The sequence below is a fragment of the Echiichthys vipera genome, assembly GCF_963691815.1.
Source record: "Echiichthys vipera genome assembly, chromosome: 23".
Taxonomy (NCBI): Eukaryota; Metazoa; Chordata; class Actinopteri; order Perciformes; family Trachinidae; genus Echiichthys; species Echiichthys vipera.
The window spans coordinates 13,857,585-13,881,939 of NC_139848.1; positions in this window are offsets into that span (position 1 = coordinate 13,857,585).

Consider the following 24,355-nt stretch of genomic DNA (forward strand, 5'->3'; position numbering starts at 1 on the left):
TTATTAGGTCAAGTAAAATATATAAGGTCAGTCCATTATCATGAGATCCTGGGATGTTGGTTCTAATGTTTTCCAAATGTCTCACAAGCAATTATCTGACAGAGACCTTTCAGCGTCTAAAACGGCTGTGTCATCGTTTGTGTTGGGTTAATTTAACTCAGACATCGGTAATTAGCTTTCACTTATCAAAGACTTAGATTAGATTCAACATCACTGTCGTGGGACAGTTATAAGGGGTAATAACCTCGACATACATTATGAACCATGTTAATATATTAAGCAGTGCAGGTAGAAGTGTAAATAAAAAACAATAGTACCCAAAGACTTCGGTTCTGCCGCATCCCACAATGCAAAGCACACCTGGAGACGGGAGCTGTTCAGCTCACACAGCACCAGGAGAGTTCACCTGGTAGTTGGGTTGGATTACATTACCTCCACAAACGCAACGTCCTTGAGTGTAGATTTGGGAAAACTCGCAAAATCCCTTGAGTAACTCTCTTACCCTCTACCAAGATCAACGTCTAACTTTTACCATTCAAGATCAACGTCTAACGCCTAACTTTAGCCATCTCTCATCTCTTGGATGAGAGGTGAAACGTCTTCCTAGACAAACAACCAGTCCAGTTGTTTTTGACTGAAATTGCTTTGACCTGGACGAATGAGAACATTCACAGGCTTTAGCCATCTAACTTTAACCATCTAACTTTAACCATCTAACTTTAACCGCCTAACTTTAACCGTCTAACTTTAACCATCTAACTTTAACCATCTAATCTTAACCATTTAACTTTAACCATCTAATCTTAACCATTTAACTTTAACCATCTAACTTTAACTGTCTAACTTTAACCATCTAACTTTAACTATCTAACTTTAACCATCTAATCTTAACCATTTAACTTTTACCATCTATCTTTAACTATCTAACTTTAACCGTCTAACTTTAACCATTTAACTTTAACCATCTAATCTTAACCATTTAACTTTAACCATCTAACTTTACCGTCTAACTTTAACCATCTAACTTTAACCTTTCATGATCAACGTCTGACTTTAACCGTCTATCTTTAACCATCTAACTTTAACCATTCAAGATCAACGTCTAACTTTAACCATCTAACTTTAACCTTTCATGGTCAACGTCTGACTTTAGCCATCTAATTTTAACCATCTAACTTTAACCATTCAAGATCAACGTCTAACTTTAACCATTCAAGATCAACGTCTAACTTTAACCATCTTGCGTTATCTAGACACAACAATTAACTGTTTTAAATTGTACCATAGTTTGTTATAAACCAGAACTTCTTAAGGTGGTCCGGATCCGATTGTTTGGGTCCACATCCAAATGCGTCCATTCTAACCAGACTGAAAAGCGTTGGTGTAACGCCCTTTTGTTGTTCTGCGCAAACCAAATGTAACCTAGCTTATGATAAACCCCCATTGTATTTACCCAACTGGAGGCACTCTGAAAAGGTAAACAATGGCGCTTTTTGTCCTTAACATTAACGTTGGACTTCTCTGATCTTTGCGGAAAGGCACATCAGAGACATGAGGCACCTGCATGTATAATGCAGGACCTGACCCTGGAACAGTTTTTGCACAAATCCCCTGGTCACACAGTTCCCATTCTGCTGCGTTGCACTTTACAAAGATCATTATCAGCACATTTAAAACAATTAATATATGCATTCATCTCTGGGGCAAGTGCTGGAGGTCTCTAATTATCATCACTTCCACTCTCTTGTTGCTTTATTGAGAGAAGAGAGCTGTGAGTCAGGAGTTTAGATGAAGCTGTACGCCATCATCGTGTTGAGATAACGTCTGGACACTGTCTGTAAAATCTTTCATCTGTTACTTCAATTAAAGCTGTTTACTTTCTCTCACCATCCAACCGTAGTCTTCATCATCTCGGCTATCATGTCTAATTAGTACTTGATGAGATCACACTGATTATTGTTCAAGTATTATGTTTAAATCAGTCTCCCTGTGATTACTCATCAAGCGGCGAGTATCTCAAAATTCTCTTTTTCTCTTATTTTTGACAATCACCACTGTGGTGGACGTTGATCTTGAATGGTTAAAGTTAGACTTTGATCTTGAATGGTTAAAGTTAGACAGTTAAAGTTAGACGTTGACCATGAAAGGTTAAAGTTAGATGGTTAAAGTTAGACTTTGATCTTGAATGGTTAAAGTTAGACGGTTAAAGTTAGATGGTTAAAGTTAGATGGTTAAGGTTAGATGGTTAAAGTTAGATGGTTAAGGTTAGATGGTTACAGTTAGATGGTTAAAGTTAGATGGTTTAAGTTAGATGGTTAAAGTTAGATGGTTAAAGTTAGACATTGATCTCGAATGGTTAAAGTTAGATGGTTAAGGTTAGATGGTTAAGGTTAGATGGTTAAAGTTAGATGGTTAAGGTTAGACTTTGACCATTTATTCAGTAATGACCTTCCTTTGGGTCGTGACATAAATGCTAAGTATACAACGATGAAAGTGTAATGGAGCCTTCATGTCCTATGGAAAACATGGCAAATACCAAAAGCCGAAATGAAAATTGTGCATGAACAGTTCAGTGGTAAATTCAACTGGGGAGCTCGTAGAACATTTTGATACACCAGTTGCCGAGATGAGATGACCTTTGACCTTTTCAACATGTCGGAGCACAACGGGAGAGTAGTGAATGCTAAGTGTTGCACACCATTAAACATTTTCTGCTGTTAGCGGACAGTTTTTGTAGCCTGTACAATGTTGCGGCATAGACAATTTCAGTATTTCATGTGTTAACACTTTACAAATACCGTTATTGTTTGGTTTACCTACCCAGAGCAGGAACAGTGGGTCCGCTATGTTTCATTTTACTACGACAACAAAAGCACTTGAACACAACGCACTGGTAAATTCCAATTAACAAATGGAAAGGACCATCTTTTCTACACCTGTGAAGACAGCAGAAGTGGACCCCATGGTTTTTTCAGCATGAAAATCCATCAAATAAGCGATGGAGACGCTAACGGCACCGACGGGCTAACACTGATTAGCTCGGGCGGTGCGATGAACGCATCCAAAATGACATCTTTTAACCACTAATACTGCTCAAAATAGGACCAAACCTCTGCAGTAGCATGATAAGAGTCCTTACACATAAAACGAAGCACCAGCAACGCAGTTAGTGAACCCAGAGTTTATTATAAAACACTGTTTAACAAGTCTGTGTCTTAGCACCAGGTCCATGTTGACAGGTCGTCCGTACAAGTCGATTACTGACTGCATCCAAAAGGAAGGAGCCCCTTGCTGCCTCGTTCCAACAAAACACTTAAACTTTTTGGTTTGAGGCAGTTTGGTGAAATTTCAGTTAATAATACAAAGGGGTATGGCAAAAATATTATTACGATTTTTTTTTGTTTTACAGTGAAATCAAAATCACGTTTTTCTACATTGATATTTAATTATTTAACAAGTTACTGAGCAGTGCAACCAAAGTGTTTCCCTATGTAAAATCACAACCCTGAAAGAGAAAATACCCTCACCGGCCACTTTATTAGGTGCACCGGTCCAACTGCGCGTTAACGCAAATTTCTAATCAGCCAATCACATGGCAGCAACTCAGTGCATTTAAGGATGTAGACATGGTGAAGATGATGTGCTGGAGTTCAAAGAAGCATCAGAACAGGGAAGAAAGGTGATTTGCGTGACTTTGAACGTGGCGTGGTTGTTGAATATTTCAGAAACTGCTGATCTACTGGGATATTCACACACCACCATCTCTAGAGTTTACAGAGAATGCTCCCAAAAAGAGAAAATATCCAGTGAGCGGCAGTTCTGTGGGCGCAAATGCCTTGTTTTAGCCAGAGGTCAGAGGAGAATGGCCAGACTGGTTGGAGCTGATAGAAAGGCAACAGTAACTCAAATATCCACTTGTTCCAACAGAGGAATGCAGGGGGGAATCTGTGAACGCACACAACACCACCTACTTTCTACAGAGAGGGAACAGCAGCAGAATACCACGCTGACACTTTATTAAGCAGCAGGTGCGCCTAATAAAGTGGCCGGTGAGCTTATATAACAAAGCATTTAGGCCAAAGAACCTTTCTGAACAGATTTGAATCAGTTTGTGCAATTTTGCCAATTTGTGCCAATGGACATTTAACAAAAAGCTCCCTGAAGTTTCCTCTTCTGGCTGCGGCGTGGCTGCTCTCCTCGCTGTTTTACTCTCAGCACACTGTTTAAGGGCGCACTCACACTGTCCATCCGTACCGTGCCTCGTGCTTTAGGGTACTTGTCCCTCCATCTCTCTCCCCCCGTGGCCCAGGCCCGTTTGTATTCACACTACCTGGGCCTCGCCGGATTGCTTCTTGCCTGTCTATACGTCATCACGCCCTAACACGTCACACGCATTGATTGACGTCATTGCGATGCGTCTCTTTGTTTACAAATCTTTCCATAGACCTCGGAATTTTTGTGCGTCTTGACGACTGTTTTTGAATATTTTCATCGACCAAATCTGCAGTAAACACTCCACCTCCGCATCACACCAACGTGAACCTTTCGCCGCCATTGTTTTAAATGTCTGCGCATGGTCCCTCCTTCTTTTTTCTATGTCCGAACAGACGCACATAAAATGACGGTAGAGCCGCCGTAGGCCCCGTGCTCATACACGTGCGCACGCTCGTGCTTGTACATGTGCAAACGTGCTTTACAAAAGCCCACCTCTCCTAAACGGGCCGTGGACGGCAAGCGTGCCGCTCCTAATCGTGGTGCGGTTGCACTCGGATGGACAGTGTGAGTGCGCCCTAGGATGCTGTCTCTTTAGGTGGTGGAAAGGTTTGTTGTGTAACCGTCTGATGTGCGCACCGTGTGTGGCTGTGAGTGTGATTAGATCACTGTATCGTTAGGGCGGTGCATGAGGCGGAATAGCAAACAGTGAGATTTGGCTAAGGAGAAAAAAACCCTGATGCATCTGTGCAGAGGATAGAACAGCTGTTAGCGTCTCTCCGGGTCTTCTCTTTACGTGGTTGAGCAATCAAAAAAACTGTCTCCATGCCGTATTTGATATATTTTCATGCGGAAGAAAACCATGGGTCCATTTTCACCGAACTGATCATTTAAGTTTGTCCATAATGCAAAAAGTGCAAAGTCTGTGTTGCGGAGGACAGCGCAAATTGTGCAGGTTTTTAAATTTTTTTTTAGCATTGCAGCAACAATGATGCATCAACTTTCTCTGCTAAGAATCTTTATTTAACCGTTAATCCAGTACTTTTAACAATTTAACCGTTAATCAAATACTTTTATCTATTTAATTATTAACCCAGTACGTTTCACCATTTAACCATTAATCCATTACGTTTAGCTAACTATTTTAGCTATATATCCAGTACTTTAAGCTCATCATTTAAACTGTTTAGTTAGTACTTTTAGCTATTTATTACCATGTATTCATGCTTTTTATCTGCCTGTTTAAACCTCTTTGCTCTTCTGCAACATTACATGTCCATGTGCTCCAGCTGACTTTATATTAATGTGGAAATACTATTTTAACTTAATCACAGTTATTGTTTTTTTATCCTAATATCTTCCCACGTACCTCTGGGCAACAGCGGAAGCAACCCTGGCTGGGAATCACTGACCTACACTCTGTAGTAAAACATTTCCTATGAACTGAACATTAAAGTTAAGAAGGATTAAGTGAACTGGACGCGTGTCTGCGGACCAGGACCAGGACCAGGACTTGTGCGGCCTCGTCCGTCAGCTCAGATGAAGACATCAGCTTCAGGATGCCAGACGCATTTCCTCGCCTCCTCCTCTCCCTCCTCATTATTATACAAGCCTGTGCACTGTCAGCACATACATACAGGAGGGGGGGATAAAAGATCAATCTGTGCAACTAATCCGCCTTTATACAATGGCCTTATATCCGTAATTAAAAAGAAGATTAATAGCATCTTTAAAGTGTGACCTACACAGGGAGCAGAGTGTTTCTGTAAACACGGGGCAGCTCGGCGCTACAGTCTATTTAGCATATGTTAATGTGCGCGCCGGCTAATTAATGACACTAGCATGTGACCTTGCAGCGGCGTCACGTTAAGTGGGGATATGTTTCTCTGCGAGGGGTAAAATAACGTGCTGACACTCTGGTGAATAAATGAAATCATGAATATGCATCAGATGTAAGATTGATTCAGTCAGTGCACACTAACTTGTGGAGGCGGTGACGCTAAAGGCTTAATAAATATTAGCTCCGTTATAAAAACCCATCTGAAGTGAGTGATTTACCAACGCCACACTGGAGACATCAATCCTGAGCTGATGGGGGTGGAGGTGACTCATCCTCCTCAGGCAAACAACAGCGGCAGTTTGTTTGTTCAAACCTTTAACGTCGCCATGGTTACTGTGTTTACATGGGAGAGACGGTGCTCGGAGAGAGGACAGAACAGTCCCGTCTGCTGAAGGAAATCCAGGAGCACCAGGACCGGGACGTTTTAGAGGGCCGGTTCAGAGCCGGTTCCAAATCTTGAGCCGGTTCGTCCTGTTTCCACAGCCGAAGAATCGGCTCTGGGTCAGGAAAACTGGCTCCAGAGCGGCACCGACTCTATGCTGGTCTTCAACCGGCCCCACAAAGTCTTGCATGCTTTAAAAAATGTTGTGATGTTAGAATTTGTGTATTTTATTGTTGTTGTTTTTTGGCAAATTTACAACTTTCTAAAGAGACATGTGTTCTTTAATTTCCCTAATCAACAGAGAAATCACTGTTTATGTTAAGTTTTCTAAAAATGTTTATTCACAGTTTTTCACAATAATTAAACACAGTTCATTTCAGAAAATCAAAGAACTATTAACAACTCTGCAAGCAAACATAACCATGGACATGTCTGGTGTAATGGCAGTTCTCATTGAACAAAGCTGCAGCTGCAGTCATTTGGTTCTGACGTAGCCTGTAAAGACATAAATCAGTGGATCATTAATTTTAACTGCAATGTGATCAATAACAGGTAAGGGTGGTCTGTGCTAGGTAAGGTTAGCCCGCTAACGTTAGCTTCCAACAAATGCTACCATTAATATCGTGCCAGATGTATTGATTTGCATTTGCTCAGCATGTCCATCTGGGAACTCTTGTCTTCTTATCTTTTGGGAAGGGGCAAAAATACTGGTTGCTGATTGGATCTGTCTATCACAAACATACGGGCCAAATCAACCAATCAGATCAACGAAAGCGTATATGACGTTAAGGCAAAGCTCAAAAAGTAAACAACATGTGGGTGAAGGATATTTGCCGTTTTTCTAACGTGAATTTACAGATAAAAGGCACAATTTCAGGTGCCCGGTCCATATTCCAACTTAAAAAAATTAGCGTGCGGCTAATAGAATTAGGGCTACCAGATTTGTGTGCGTTGCTTCACACTCAAAACCGCCTCAAAACCAACGCTGATTGGTTCGGTCGCTTGGCAAACGGCTCTAGATTTTCTCCGTTGCACATTACCATACTGATCCTTGAGTGAAATACAGTGGAGCTAACAAGATCAGGATGGTCTCACGAGGCTATAACGCTAACATCTTACATTCAGCGTTAAGTAATTACCTTTCTTCTCAAACAAAATCTACATCCATTATATTCACGACGAGCAGTACAGGGGCCTGTTTCACAAAGCAGGTTTAGTGAAAACTCTGAGTCTGTTAACCCTGAAATGAGGGAAACTCAGAGTTTTCCGTTTCACAAAGGGAGGTAACTCAAACCAGAGACAGAGGGGTAACTCTAGCCTGTTTCACAAAGAGAGGTAACTTAACCTCTCGGTCAGTTACCATGGTAACATGCTCTCTGAAACTAACCTGGTCGGGACCAGGTTTTTCTCAGAAAACCTTGAGTTTCTCTCTGTCTCCGCCCTCTTTCAGCCACACACGGTGTTTGATTTCCTCATTCATTCAGTCAGCGGGCGAGTTTTGGCGTAGTATAGTTCCGTCTGTTTTTTCAGAAATTCACTGCAAAAATCAGACATTAGAAGTTATATTAGGTGGCGACTATTTCACTACCATGGCGTGTCCTTATGATAACAATCCCGTGGATGAAGCTGCAGCATTACTGCGCAGAGAATTATATATTCGTCGGGAGATGATTATCAGACTATTGATTATAGATGTTCTTGCATTTCCAGGCAATTCTCTTTTTGAGCGGTACCGTTTCATATCACAGCAGATATTCTGTGTTGCGCTGCGTTTTTTTGCAAACGGGAGTTTTTGTATACAACGTATAAAAGTCATTCAGTAGGCCTATATTAGAAGTTATATTAGGTGGTGACTATTTACACTACCATGGCGTGTCATTTTGATAACGATCCCGTGGATGAAGCTGACGCATTTCGCAAAGAGAATTAAATATTCGTCGTGAGATGATTATCAGACCGCGCATAGACGTCCTTAATATACTGCAGCCATAATTACAAAATTAATGAAATGGATCTTTTGAGCAAGTTGAATGTATTTGACTCAGCGTTTCTAAATATAATTCCAGCTTTTCTTGCAATTCATAGGTTCAAAAGTGTGTGCTTTTAGTTGGGTTACCGGTATATAAACTACTCCTATATAGCCTTCTGATCCAGAATATTACCTATAATGCGAGGGGGCTGAATACGCACAACACCGTTTCATGTCACAGTCCATCTCACCCCTCCTTACATTTCCAACATTAACAACCAGTAATGCTCTCATATCACAGCAGATATTGTGTGTTGCGCTGCGTTTTTTTTGCAAATGGGAGTTTTTTATACAACATTGATATGTTGTATAAAAAACAGCCACTTACGGTAATATTTACTTTACGATGTAAAACCTGCTCAAAATGAGGCGTCACCATGAGACTGTGCTGAGATTTTACCTGTTTGAAAAATGTTTTTATGTTTCATCTTAAGCTGCGCTTCGCCCCCGCGGGGTTGCACTTAAATGAAATAAATTAATAGGCTCCCACTCATGCAGTTCCCCCTGTGATATTACTGTGATTGCAACTGGACTACATTTAAACTTATGCACTGACCCGAGCCGCAATGTCCTCCAGCACCGTCTCCCTCTCTTTTGCTGCTGCAGCGGTGTAAACCTGCTCAAACTCACCGTATGAGAGCATTTATATTTCCATTTCCAGTTGTAGCGTAGCCCTCCGCTTCCCCGTTGCCATGGTGACTCGTCGAATCAGGGCTCCATTGATGCTGTCTTTTTATACTTGTGGTGCACGCGCTTAACTCCAGGTCAAACTACTCTGAGTTGATCAACCTAACGCAAATCTGCTGTTCTGGAACCGAAAACTCAGAGTTTCCTATCTCAGAGTAGATCAACTCAGAGTTCCGGGTTAGACTCAGAGTTTTTTGAACCTGCTTTGTGAAACAGGCCCCAGGTGTGATGTATTTCACCGTTGTTGTTGTTGTTGTTGGCGTTAGCATTATTTGGGAAACCTCAGGCGTATACAGTGACGCAATGACGCGGCTCTCTAGGTTCTCTAGTCAGTTTCTGAGAAGGTTCACAAATTGAACCAAGGTTGAACGTAGCCTGGCCATCGAGACCAAATCTCAAGAAGATGTGGTCTGGGAACCGGCCATTCATTTTCTTGTATCGTGGTTTACGATTACCCAGAACCGTTTATTGGTTGCTACGAATGTCTACCTGGGGCCTGTTTCACAAAGCAGGTTTAGTGAAAACTCTGAGTATGTTAACCCTGAAATGAGGGAAACTCTGAGTTTTCCGTTTCACAAAGGGAGGTAACTCAAACCAGAGACAGAGGGGTAACTCTAGCCTGTTTCACAAAGGGAGGTAACTTAAACTCTCGGTCAGTTACCATGGTAACATGCTCTCTGAAACTAACCTGGTCGGGACCAGGTTTTTCTCAGAAAACCTTGAGTTTCTCTCTGTCTCCGCCCTCTTTCAGCCACACACGGTGTTTGATTTCCTCATTCATTCAGTCAGCACGCGAGTTTTGGCGAAGTATAGTTCTGCTATAGTTCCGTCTGTTTTTTCAGAAAATCACTGCAAACATCAGTCATTAGAAGTTATATTAGGTGGCGACTATTTCACTACCATGGCGTGTCCTTCTGATAACAATCCCGTGGATGAAGCTGCAGCATTACTGCGCAGATAATTATATATTCGTCGGGAGATGATTATCAAACTATAGATTATAGATGTTCTTGCATTTCCAGGCAATTCTCTTTTTGAGCGGTACCGTTTCATATCACAGCAGATATTCTGTGTTGCGCTGCGTTTTTTTGCAAACGGGAGTTTTTGTATACAACGTATAAAAGTCATTCAGTAGGCCTACATTAGAAATTATATTAAGTGGTGAATATTTACACTACCATGGCGTGTCATTTTGATAACGATCCCGTGAATGAAGGTGACGCATTTCGCAAAGAGAATTAAATATTCGTCGGGAGATGATTATCAGACCGCGCATAGACGTCCTTAATATGCACCATAATTACAAAATGAATGAAATGGATCTTTTGAGCAAGTTGAATGTATTTGACTCAGCGTTTCTAAATATAATTCCAGCTTTTCTTGCAATTCATAGGTTCAAAAGTGTGTGCTTTTAGTTGGGTTACCGGTATATTAACTACTCCTATATAGCCTTCTGATCCAGAATATCACCTATAATGCGAGGGGGCTGAATACGCACAACACCGTTTCATGTCACAGTCCATCTCACCCCTCCTTACATTTCCAACATTAACAGCCAGTCATGCTTTCATATCACAGCAGATATTGTGTGTTGCGCTGCGTTTTTTTTGCAAATGGGAGTTTTTTATACAACATTGATATGTTGTATAAAAAACAGCCACTTACGGTAATATTTACTTTACGATGTAAAACCTGCTCAAAATGAGGCGTCACCATGAGACTGTGCTGAGGTTTTACCTGTTTGAAAAATGTTTTTATGTTTCATCTTAAGCTGCGCTTCTCCCCCGCGGGGTTGCACTTAAATGAAATAAATGAATAGGCTCCCACTCAAGCAGTTTCCCTGTGATGTTACTGTGATTGCAACAGGACTACATTTAAACTTACGCACTGACCCGAGCAGCAATGTTCTCCCGCACGTCTCCCTCTCTTTTGCTGCTGCAGCGGTGTAAACCTGCTCAAACTCACCGTATGAGCGCATTAATATTTCCAATTCCAGTTGTAGCGTAGCCCTTCGCTTCCCCGTTGCCATGGTGACTCGTCGAATCAGGGCTCCATTGATGCTGTCTTTTTTTACTTGTGGTGCACGCGCTTAACTCCAGGTCAAACTACTCTGAGTTGATCAACCTAACGCAAATCTGCTGTTCTGGAACCGAAAACTCAGAGTTTCCTATCTCAGAGTAGATCAACTCAGAGTTCCGGGTTAGACTCAGAGTTTTTTGAACCTGCTTTGTGAAACAGGCCCCAGGTCTTGGTCCTGGTGAAGTGCAACAACACACAAAAAACAACGTAACGTTGCCCTTTTTTAGCCAACAAAATAGGAAGGTTAGGGTTAAGCAGGAAAAACACTTAGCTGACCAAGAAACCACCGTGAGGTGCATCAACGCATAAAAAAACAACTGTTTTAAACAACAAAAGAATCTTTTTAGCCAACAAAACGATGATTTTAGCCAACAAAAGAACAATTCTATCCAGGATTAGATAAACGGCCTAACTAACCAAAAAACGACCATGAAAAAATTTCAAACTAGAAGTGCATCAACACACAAAAACAACAGAACGATTTTAGCTGCCAATAAAACAACAATTTTAGCAAACAAAAAAAACATTTAAGCCATCAAAACGATTTAAACCAACAAAGCAATGATTTTAGCCAACAAAATAACAATTTCAGTCAACAAAAGAGCAATTTAAACCAACAAAACAATGATTTTAGCCAACAAAAGCACCATTTTAGCCAACAAAACAATGTTTGTAGCCGACAAAACAATGATTTTGCCAACAAAACAATGATTTTAGCCAACAAAACAATGATTTTATCCAACAAAACAATGATTTTAGCCAACAAAACAATGATTTTAGCCAACAAAAGCACTATTGTAGCCAACAAAACAATGGTTTTAGCCAACAAAACAATGATTTTATCCAACAAAACAATGATTTTAGCCAACAAAACAACGATTTTAGCCAACAAAACAATGATTTTAGCCAACAAAACAATGATTTTAGAAAAAAAAAAGCTGACGTCTGGGTTAAGATTAGAAATAAGCTGTGGATTCGTTTAGTACGGATGGGAACTGAAGCCGGTCCCATGGATTAAAATCCTGTGTTTTAGTAAAGAGCCACCACCACGACCTGCCTGCTTACACGGCGGATCACTGTCTTATACTACGTCACATGCTTTCACTACAGGGAAGACACACGAAGATCTGCACATTACTTTCTGTTTTGAAATGTACGAAAATTGCACAAGAGCAGGCTAGAAAAATTTATGAAAACACATCCAATGTTTGTATTTTTTTTTTATTCATGACTATACTTTTACTAATTACTATAGCGCACTGCCTTTTAGCTGAGTTGTCCGGATGTGAAGCATTTGAAGATGCTTAATAAATAACATAAAAAGCCCAAACACCAGTTAAAAGGGTAAAAGAATACTGCTGCCGCAATAAGAGTGTCTCACACACAGACGACAGAGATATGAAATGAATACTCAAACAACGGTCCTCTGCTGTGTGTGTGTGTATATGAATACAAACAGTGTTGTGGTTGTACGTCAGAACATGAGCTGTGTGCTGTTCCTGCCTTGTCCTTCTCAGCGGGTGTGAAATACAGTCGTCACCTCGCACGTTTGTCGCAGTGTAAATCTGTCAGTAAAACGCTGAGCCACCGGCTCACGGGAACACAGGGAGAGAGAGAGAGAGAGAGAGCTCACACTTAATATTCAGGCCTGTAAATAATCTCACTGCTCAAGAGGACGAGCTGCAGACGCCAGAAGAAGACGGGGAGGAAACGATGGATCCGTGACTTTGGTTCAAACAAAGACAGTCAGGTCCAGCGCCTCATGAATGTATTCATTACACACGCACACACACACACACACACACACACACACATATGCACACACACACACACACACACACGCACGCACACATGCACACACACACACACACACACACACACACACACACACACACAAACACAAACACTACTTGAGTGGTGTACTGGTGGTAGCCGTCAGCAGTTAAAGTGTGAGCTGAGGAGGATCTAATGAGACCATCCGTGGCTAATGTACGTGTGTTCAAACACACCGTCTGTGCTTGTGTGTTTCGCCACTGAGAAAGAGATGGGTCCTGGTGATGGTCCTGGTCCTGGTGATGGTCTTGGTCCTGGTGATGGTTTTTGTCCTGGTGATGGTCTTGGTCCTGGTGATGGTCTTGGTCCTGGTGATGTTTCTGGTCCTGGTGATGGTCCTGGTGATGGTCTTTGTCGTAGTGATGGTCTTGGTACTGATGATGGTCTTTGTCCTGGTGATGGTCTGGGTACTGGTGATGGTCTTTGTCCTGCTGATGGTTTTTGTCCTGGTGATGGTCTTTGTCCTGGTGATGGTCTTGGTCCTGGTGATTGGTCCTGGTGATGGGTCTTGGGCCTGGGGATTGGTCCTAGTCCTGGTGATGAGTCCTGGTCCTGGTCCTGGTGATTATGATGGTTCCCGGTCCTGGTGATGGGTCTTGGTCCTGGTGATTGGTCCTGGTCCTGGTGATGGGTCCTGGTCCTGGTGATGGGTTCTGACCCTGGTCCTGGTGATGGTCTTGGTCCTGGTGATTGGTCCTAGTCCTGGTGACGGTTTTGGTCCTGGGGATGGTCTTGGTCCTGGTGATTGGCCCTGGTCCTGGTGATGGTCTTTGTCCTGGTGATGGTCTTGGTCCTGATGATGGGTCCTGGTCCTGATGATGGTCTTGGTGCTGATGATGGGTCCTGGTCCTGATTTTGGGTCTTGCTCCTGGTAATTTGTCCTGGTCCTGATAATTGGTCCTGGTCCTTGTAATAGGACTTGGTCCTGGTCCGGATGATTTGTCCTGGTCCTGATTTTGGGTCCTGGTCCTGGTGATTGGTCCTGGTGATGGGTCCAAGTCCTGATGATGGGTCCTGGTCTTGATGATGGTCTTGGTGCTGATGATGGTCTTGGTCCTGGTCCTGATTTTGGGTCTTGGTCCTGGTGATTGGTCCTGTTGATGGGTCCTAGTCCTGGTGATTGGTCCCAGTCCTGATGATGGGTCCTGGTCCTGATGATAAGTGCTGGTCCTGGTGATTGGTCCTGGTGATGGGTCCTGGTCCTGATTTTGGTTCTTGGTCCTGGCGATTGGTCTTGGTCCCGATTTTGGATCTTGGTCCTTGTGTTGGTCCTGGTCCTGATGATCGGCCCTGGTCCTGATTTTGGGTCCTGGTCCTGATGATGGGTCCTGGTCCTGGTGATTGGTCCTGATCCTGATGATGGGTCCTGGTCCTGATTATGGATCTTGGTCCTGATTTTAGGTCCTGGTCCTGATGATGGTCTTGGTGCTGATGATGGGTCCTGGTCCTGATTTTGGGTCGTGGTCCCGGTAATTTTTCCTTGTCCTGATAATTGGTCCTGGTCCTGGTAATGGGACTTAGTCCTGGCCCTGATGATTTGTCCTGGTCCTGATTTTGGGTCCTGGTCCTGGTGATTGGTCCTGGTGATGGGTCCTAGTCCTGATGATGGGTCCTGGTCCTGATGATGGGTCCTGGTCTTGATGATGGTCTTGGTGCTGATGATGGTCTTGGTCCTGATGATGGGTCCTGGTCCTGATTTTGGGTCTTGGTCCTGGTGATTGGTCCTGTTGATGGGTCATAGTCCTGGTGATTGGTCCCGGTCCTGATGATGGGTCCTGGTCCTGATGATAAGTCCTGGTCCTGGTGATGGGTCCTGGTCCTTGTGTTGGTCCTGGTCCTAATGAATGGTCCTGGTCCTGATGATGGGTCCTGGTCCTGATGATTGGTTCTGGTCCTGGTGATTGGTCCTGGTGATGGGTCCTGGTCCTGATGATGGGTCCTGGTCCTGATGATGGTTCCTGGTCCTGATGATGGGTCCTGGTCCTGGTGATTGGTCCTGATCCTGATGATGGATCCTAGTCCTGATTTTGGATCTTGGTCCTGATTTTAGGTCCTGGTCCTGATGATTGGTCCTGGTCCAGATGATGGGTCCTGGTCCTGAGGATGGGTCCTGATCCTGAGGATGGGTCCTGGTCCTGGTAACGGGTCTTGGTCCTGGTTATGCACCCTGGTCCTAGTGATGGTCTTGGTCCTAGTTCTGGTGATGGTTCCTGGTCCTGATGATGGGTCCTGGTCCTGGTGATGGGTCCTGGTCCTGGTGATTGGTCCCAGGTCCAAAGACTGTCTTCATTTGGTGACTCTGAGTCGTGCGCGGCTGTCAGAAACTGTCAGAAACTGTCAGAAAAGAGCAGTAAGTAATAAACGTGTGGGTATTTTCTGGGACCGTTCCCGGACTCAGACGCACAAACGAGGGACATCTGCTCCGCAAAAAGCACAAACTCCTCTGCACATTCTGGATCCTGATGGCCGGGAGCCAGAGGAGAAACAATCGCAGCACCTGTTCTGGCAATCATCGCTCACTGCTGTAAACAACAGGCTCCAGCCAAACAGCACGCGGCCTGCCAGGGCGCTAATGGGCTCATGGTACGGTGGCAATCACGGGCAGTTTTCACCGCTATCACACACAATCTTTATCTGTGACATCTGCCCCGACTGCAGCGCAACATCACCTGGTGACACGCGGAGGAGCAGCAGGGAGCTCCGGCATTTCATTATAAGCACCGTTTAGAAAAGATGCAGCTCCGATAATCCTCTGCCTTCACTGGAGTCATGGCAACTAGCAAGTCACAACAACAACAACAACAACAACAACTCCATTTCCCTCAACGCGACATGATCACTTCTATAAGGAGAGACTTCAGGGCGGTGCAGCGGTGCGTCTCCCCGTCTGTGTTCAGGCAGCGCGGCGTTAACGCGGAGGCAATAAAAGCATGAGGACACAGGGCGGACAGTGAGGGGAAGAAAGTCGTCTTCCTGCAGAGAGGACAGAAAGACAATTGCAGTTATGTCTTTGCATTTAACTGACAAAGCTCCAACACTTATTATAATTATCATTATCATTATTATTATTATTTATATCGTTATTATTATAATTATTATTATTATTATTTTATATTGTAATTATTTGGAATTATTAATATTATAACTTTGTAATATTTATATTAATAATATTTATTATTATTATGTATTATTCTCATTATTTTTGCATTATTACTATTTTTATTATTCCGTATTATTATTTATTATTATTATTATTTAGTATTTTTTATGAATGTATTAATATTTATTTATTATTATTATTTTGTATTATCATTTAGTATTATTATTATTTTGTACTGTTATTACTATTATGTATTATTACAATTATATTAAATTATTATAATGTAGTATTATTATTAATATTATAATTATTTTGTTTTATTATTATTTTTTTATTATTGTTATTTCTTTATTATTATTTATTTATTTATTATTATTATTTACTATTATTGATTCTCATTTATTATTATTATTATTTTGTATTGTTACTGCTATTATGTTACTATTATTATGTACTATTGTTACTATCTTTATTATTTAGCATTATCATTATTTTTTGTAATTTTTATTGTTATTGTGTATTATTATCTTTATTTTGTATAATTATTACTATTTTTATTATTTTGTATTATTACTATTTTGTATTATTTTTTATTTTATTATTATTTTATATTATCATTAATATTATAATTATTTAGTATTATTTGTATTATTATTATTATTTAGTATAATAATTATTATTATTATTAATATTATTATTAGGGCCCGAACACCAATGACAGCGTCATGAGGGACCTATTGTTTTACAAATGACTATTATTATTATTTTTAAGAATGAATTGTTTTTTTGAGGGCCTTAACAGAACTAAAAAAAGTCCCCAAAATTTTCGAACTTGTCAAGTCTGGTGTAAATTGGGGTATTTAATAGGTTTCAGCATGGCATGGCCAATTGACTCGCTAGCGCCCTCCAGAAAACAACCCCGACTCCAAGATTGGTGTATATTTGTGAGAATCGGTCGGCAAAAATATACAAAAAAGTCCCCTGGAGCAATATGCTAAACCTAGTTTAATGGCCATTTTTCATTCATAGGTTTAAATGTCAATCGTTATGCGGATTACACACAATTATATATTCCAATTTTGTCAAATGACCGATCTCAAATATCAAATTTGGAAGAATGTCAATAGGCTATTAAAGTGTAATTTCAGCGCAAAATCATCCCATGTTCTTTTTTCGTAAATCAAATAAACCATCCAGAGAGTTTTTATCGCGTAACAACTATTAACGGAGAAATCCTGGAGAGTCGCTAACAGCCGCACGTGGCTAACAGTGATTAGCTCGTGGGCAGTACGGTGAAGAATCCCTACACAGAAAACAAAGCACCAATGGGCTCCTTCCTTTAGGATTGACTTTGGTAATCCACTTGAATGGACTTTACTATGAGAGGAGCTGGTACAGGGGCCAGTAGGTAAGTCTTTAAAACACTCTTTTAATAAACTCTGGTTCACTAACTACGTTGTTGGTGCTTTGTTTTCTGTGTATTCATGCACAGAACCACCGAGCTTGTTTACCGAGCTATGTTTAAGCGTTACAGTCATTTCTGTCATATACAGTCAGACATATTTGATCTTATGCATTTCCTCTACATTTAACTTATCTGATTTCATTTTCTGTGAATTTTATTCTTACATCTACTTTATATATATTTGACCAAGAGTTTATTGTTTACTGTTTATTGTTTTTTTATACTTTCTGTATTTATTAAGCAAAGAGTTTATTGGTTATCCTATATATGCTGGAAACCCAATTTCCTTGAGGGAGTTCATCGCAAAGGATCAATAAAGAGAAGTCTAAGTCTACCCGTCATACCTCAGATGTTACGCATTCAAGCTCTAGAGGGCCGTGCAGTGTGGCAAATTACCGACATTGACAATCGCAAACATGGCGTCTCTAGAGGACACGATTTTGCTGTTTGTCATGCGAAATCACGAAAAAAGCGCAAAAAACGTGTAAAGAAAACCGACATTTTATGGCAAGTTTTTTTTTTTGGTTTGGCCGATGACAGCTGGATGACGAGGGCACTTCCAAAACTTTACCATGTTGACCGCTTCTTCTTCTTCTTCTTCTTCTTCTTCCTATATTCTGCCGATTTGCTTTTTAGCTTTTTAAATATCCAGTTACCTCTCTCTTCTTCGTCGACTTTCACGAACGGTTGGACTGACCCTATACTGCCGCCGCGATTTCCAGATTCGTAAGCTCAGAGGTGACGGACCCACTGACGGATGAAACGGGCGCATGAAAGGGTCCGTATCCTTATTTACCGTAGAGTGGGAATGGGCCTTAAACAGGGCCTTAGTGTGACCGGTGGTTACTGAAGCTAGAAATATATCTTCCTTTTGTGTGAGTTTGTCTCCCTGTTTCTCCTGCTTGTGTCTTTCCCTGTGTGTTTGTCTGTTGGAGCTGGTCCGTGTGGTTCCGCCCAGCTGTGGCTCATCTCCTCGTCAACGCCTGGATAAAGAGCCGGCTGTGATCCGTGTCCGGTGCCAGACCGTTATTGCTATTTCGTGGTTCGTGTCTCTCGTTTGGTTGGCTACCTAATTGATGATCGTGTTCCCTTTCCGTGTTGCTTTGTTTTGTGTTAATCCGTTCTTTCTTTCTTTTGTTATAGTTTCCCGAGTTCCCGTTTTCCACCATCCGTTCGTGTTTCGTCTCCTGGTCCCCGCGTTTGGTTTCCCCCTAGTCTCCACCACCGGATCCTGTACGTGTTTGCCCGTTCCCTGGTTTTTGTTTGTGTCTGGTTTTCGTCAATTAAATATCTGTTTAAATCTTGCTCATTGTCCCCGTCTGTATTTGGGTCCTGCTCCTCGGAGTTATTCCCCGCACCGTTCATGACAAATAAACATTTACACACCGGGGAAATGAAATTATGACGTAGTCAAAGATACAGCGGTGAAATTAAAAAGGCAAAGTCTAAGAATTTTGGTTATTACTCTATGACCAACTCTGGCTAAATTCTCATAGGACACTCTGTTGACGAGTAACCCGTGGTGTTGCTGTAATGGACGCCCTCGTGGTCAAAGCTCCGGGGAACCGCCCGGCCTGTAATGGCACCATTTTGCGCCCGTTGACCTCAGCTCGTGTGGTCCTGGCGAGCCACGTCACAATCCAGTTATCGCTGCGAGACGGGGCGGTGTGAAGTATCAAAGGAGTGCGTCAGAACGGTGTGTGTTTACGGGCCCGAACGCATCCCCCAGCTCAGCCCGATCCTTTATCGTCTCTTTATTTCCCTGAGGACAGAAGGAGGGTTGAGTGGAGGCACGGAGGACCCTGTGTCTGAGTAGACAGGTCAGCACATTCTGCCTGATAGATGCGGAGCAGAGGGACTAAGTGTTCCCCGTTAACTGCAATTCTGCTGCGACCGGTTCACCTAGTGAGCTCCAGGGGAATCCCATTACCATACGATTGAATTAGAGGTCCCGGTCATGCTGGTGTGGAAGCAAAAAAAATATATAACTTCAGTCACAGAAAAAAAAGTCTTTAATATTTGTAGTCATTTTGCATCTGTTTGTGGTGGTTTTGCATCTATTTTTAGTAATTTTGCATCTTTTTGTGACAGTTTTGCATCTATTTTTTAGTCATTTTGCATCTTTTTGTGGAGGTTTTGTATCTATTTTAGACATTTTGCATCTTTTGTGCTGATTTTGCATCTTTTTGTAGTCATTTTGTATCTTTTTGTGGAGGTTTTGTATCTATTTTTAGTCATTTTGTATCTTTTGTGGTGATTTAGCATCTTTTTTTAGTCATTTTTCATATTTTTGTGATGGTTTTGCATCTATTTTTAGTAATTTCGCATCTTTTTGTTGTGATTTTGCATCTATTGTTAGTCATTTTGCACCTTTTTGTTGTGATTTTGCATCTATTGTTAGCCTTTTTGCACCTTTTTGTGGTGATTTTGCATCTATTTTAAGTCATTTTGCATTTTTTTTGTGGTGATTTTGCATCTATTTTTAGTCATTTTACATCTTTTTGTGGTGGTTTTGCCTCTTTTTTTGGTCATTTTGTATCTTTTTGTGGAGGTTTTTGCATCTATTTTTAATCATTTTGCACCTTTTGTGGTGATTTTGCATCTATTATTAGTCATTTTGCATCTTTTTGTGGTGATTTTGCATCTATAGTTAATCATTTTGCATCTTTTTGTGGTGATTTTGCATCTATTTTTAGTCATTTAGCATCTTTTTGTGGTGGTTTTGCATCTATTTTTTAGTAATTTTGCATCTTTTTTGGAGGTTTTGTATCTATTTTTAGTCATATTGCACCTTTTGTGGTGATTTTGCATCTATTTAAGCCTTTTTGCACCTTTTTGTGGTGATTTTGCATCTATTTTTAGTCTTTTTGCATCTTTTTGTGGTGGATTTGCATCTATTTTTTGTCATTTTGTTTCTTTTCTTGGTGATATTGCATGACACTTTATCAATGATTAAACACAGTTGATGGACTTTATTTGTCTACAGGGTATCTCAGTCAAAAAAAAAGCAAACAAGGATCTTTTACGTAGACTTTTTATGAGGATGTACAAACAACCATGACGTTTATTCATACATAGCAGTTCTGTATCATACCATTTCTTATATATAAGTATTTATAATCCATAAGTTTTTCAAGTAGAGCAGTATCATCCCACCCTTGCTCACACCCGGCCAAGTCCTATCAGACCAATGAGGCTGTTTCCTGTTTTTGTTCAGGTTACGGTGACCCCAGAGACAGAACGCCTGGCGTCTGTTAGCCTGCTATTTCTGCCAATTTTGTTTCCAAAGCTTGCCTAAGATCCTGTATATATACATTTAGTACATCTATATACTGAAAGACTTTTTCTAATCTATGTATTCCCTCCTCTGAGGTTTCCTAAAACCCTCATTAAAGTTTTGTGTCGGAAATCAATTTGTTGTTTTTCTGCTGAGCAACAAAACTGCTGCAGTGGCTGGAAAGTAGGTGTTTATTATGTTGTAGTGTAAAGGAAAAGCATCACATTAAGTTTTCTACTAACAAGTGAACAAAACCCTAAACACTAGAGGAAGGAAGTACAGAGGTCAATATCTTGGGGCGTCCTGGAGGCCGAGACGCAATAAGGTCCCTGCTTTGAGTGATTTAATAGTAATAAATGAATTAAAAGTAAGCAGAAATGCCAACAATATAAAGCCGATTTGTAGAAAGTCGGAACACTTTGTCAGGTCAGCCTGTGAGACGCGAAGCAATCAACTGTTGAAATGTTTGTTTTCTGGATGGAGTTTGGATCGATCCAACTTGCGGCTACTGCGGCGCTATGAACTAAAAATAAACCAATTTTTTTACGTGATTTAATAACAATTAATAGATAAAAAGTGAGCCGAATAAACTCCATCATGATGACGATTAATAAAAGAGGTGAGTTCGTACTTTGTCACGCCTGTGTGCAAGACGACAAGCAAACAACTGTTGATGTCTTTTTTCTGAATCGAGTTCTGATGGATCAGGGCTATGCTAACAGGCTAACGTTATAGTTGCTCCGTCAACACTGCAACAGACACACTATCACGCTAATTCTGACGACATTTGACACAAATGTCTAGCAGGTTAAAATGATGAAGTGAAGACATCTTATATCCAGGAGGTCAAAGGTCAACATCAATTACTATCACAAAGCTAATTCCTGTTAGCTCTTTAGTGGTAATTCCCATTATGTGTTAGACTAACAAACTTTTTAATGTAACATTTTAACATCTAACGGATAAAAAACGAATTATTTGCCTAATGGTAGTAGCAGTTATGCTAGCTATATGAGTTATTTTTGTTGTTAGCATGATACCACTATCATGAAGCCAATTTCTGTTAGCTATTTCATGGTAATTCCCATTATGTGTTAGACTAACAAACTTTTTAATGTAACATTTTAACATCTAACAGATTAAACGCTAATTATTTGCCTCATGGTTGTAGCAGTTATGCTAGCTATAGGAGTTATTTTTCTTGTTAGCATGATATCACTATCATGAAGCTAATTACTGTTAGCACGTTAATGGTAATCCCCCTTAGGTGTTAGCCATAAGCTAACAGACTTTTTAATGTGTTTTTTCAACAGTAATTGCAATGTTACAAATGCACAGTAACATCTAACAGACTAAACATTATTAATTGCTTTGTGTTTGTATCAGTTATGCTAGCTATAGGAGTTATTTTTCTTATTAGCATGATATCGCCATCATGAAGCTAATTTATATTCCCATGTAATTCCCATTATGTGTTAGCGTTGAGCTAACGCCTGTATCCAATTTTCGCTTTGTAAAGGTTCAGTTTTTGGACTGGTTCTTTCCCCTCTTGGTAGAACATCCCAGCAGACAGCAGCTTTGGGGCTTTTTTCCCTCTTTTGCTATCAGACAGAATTGTATGTGTTTGTCTGAAACAGGCATGATTGTATGTGTTTGTCTGAAACAGGCATGATTACAGTACATTACTGTGCCCAGTGTGACCTCTGACCCCTGCTGAAGGGAGGAAAACCAAGTGTTGACTCTCAGCCGTCCAATCAGACGTTAAAATGGTTTTGATTGCATTTAATTAGTTTTGATCTTTGTTTATTTGATGTGAAAATCTATTTTTATAATCAGACTCAATCAGAGCTGCTCACAATCAGGGCCCCGCCTGGAAGTTTGGAAGAAGTCTGGAAGTTCAATTATGAAGTTGTTTTGCTTTTTTTACACTCGTTCTGTGACATTTCAAACATTTATACAGTCTGTGTTTTTTGATATGTAGTAAACAAAACCTCTAGCATTTCTAGTTCTGGTTGTGCCAAAAGTCACGTGGACCATCTGTCAAGAGAGAAAACAATGAAGAAAAACTCTGATGAAACTGATGCTAATGTAGCATCTAGGCTATCCTCTTTAGTAGCCGCCATTGTTTTGAATCAGCAGTCGCCTTTCTAGCCAAAACACACATTACTGTGGGTAAATGCTAGTTAATACCTGTTAGCCAGCTGTAAGCTAACTACTGGGCAGGCGTCCGACAGCTGCAACAGAAAGGTTATGGAGTGTAGCGATACTTTTTACCATGAGAAAATTACAATAAATATCATTTAAACCAAAAACTACACAACCCAAACATGCTCCAGCAGGAATCAGATCTGAAACAACAACAACAGACAGATTATACAGACGCAGCTAGCTACATGCTAATGTCAGGGAAAGCTATAATCTTGGTTGATATTGTTAATTTCTCCACATTTTCAGATCTGATTCCTGCTGGAAAATGTTTGATTGTGTCGTTAATTTGTTAGTCTTTCTTGGGGATTTTTGATGGTAGAAAGTGCTGTTATAATGTTACTGCACAGTCATTCATTGCTAAATAACATTTAGCTACATGCTAAAGTCAGGGAAAGATATAATCTTGGTTCATGTAGTTAATTTCCCCTAAATTGGATCTAAGGTCAACTGGAAAATGTTTGATTGTGTAGTTAATTTATTTTAAAAGTCTTTTTTGGGGGATTTTTGACGGTAGAAAGTGCTGTTATAATGTTAATCTGCGGTCATTCACTGTCAGCTAACATTTAGCTACAGACTAACGTCAGGGAAAGCTATAATCTTGTTGATGTTTTCATTTCTTCCACGTTTTCAGATCTGATTCCTGCTGGAAAATATTTGAGTAGTTTTTGGTTTAGAAGACTTTATTGGTGATTTTTGATGGTAGAAAGTGCTGCTATAACATTACTGCAAAATCACTCACTGCTACACTTAGCTAGCTACATGCTAACGCCAGGGAAAGCTATAATCTTCGTTGATGATTTCATTTCTTCCACGTTTTCAGATCTGATTCCTGCTGGAAAATGTTTGATTGTGTCATTTTTTGGTGATTTCTGGCTGTAAAAGAGTGAAAAAGATGGCACAGAACTCCGTTATGGTCCGTCTGAAACAATGTTTACGTCAACACGTCTAGCGGGTATGAACAAGCATTTTCATGAGACATGAACTCAATTCTCGCGTGAGCTTATGCTACCGTGAGAATTCAGCCGTTGCGCAAAGTAAACAAAGAACGGTTATCAAGTAGGACTCGTTCAAGAGCCATTCAAAAGAACAGGACCGGACGTCGCATCGCAAACAAGAAAAATGCTTGTCGTAGAGCCGGACTCTTACAGTGTCACGGAGGTAAAAGTGTTGGGGTTGAGCAGCCAGGGGTGAATTACAGCATTAGCCTTGATGGTGATGTCTCTCTCTCTGATGGACTCAGTCG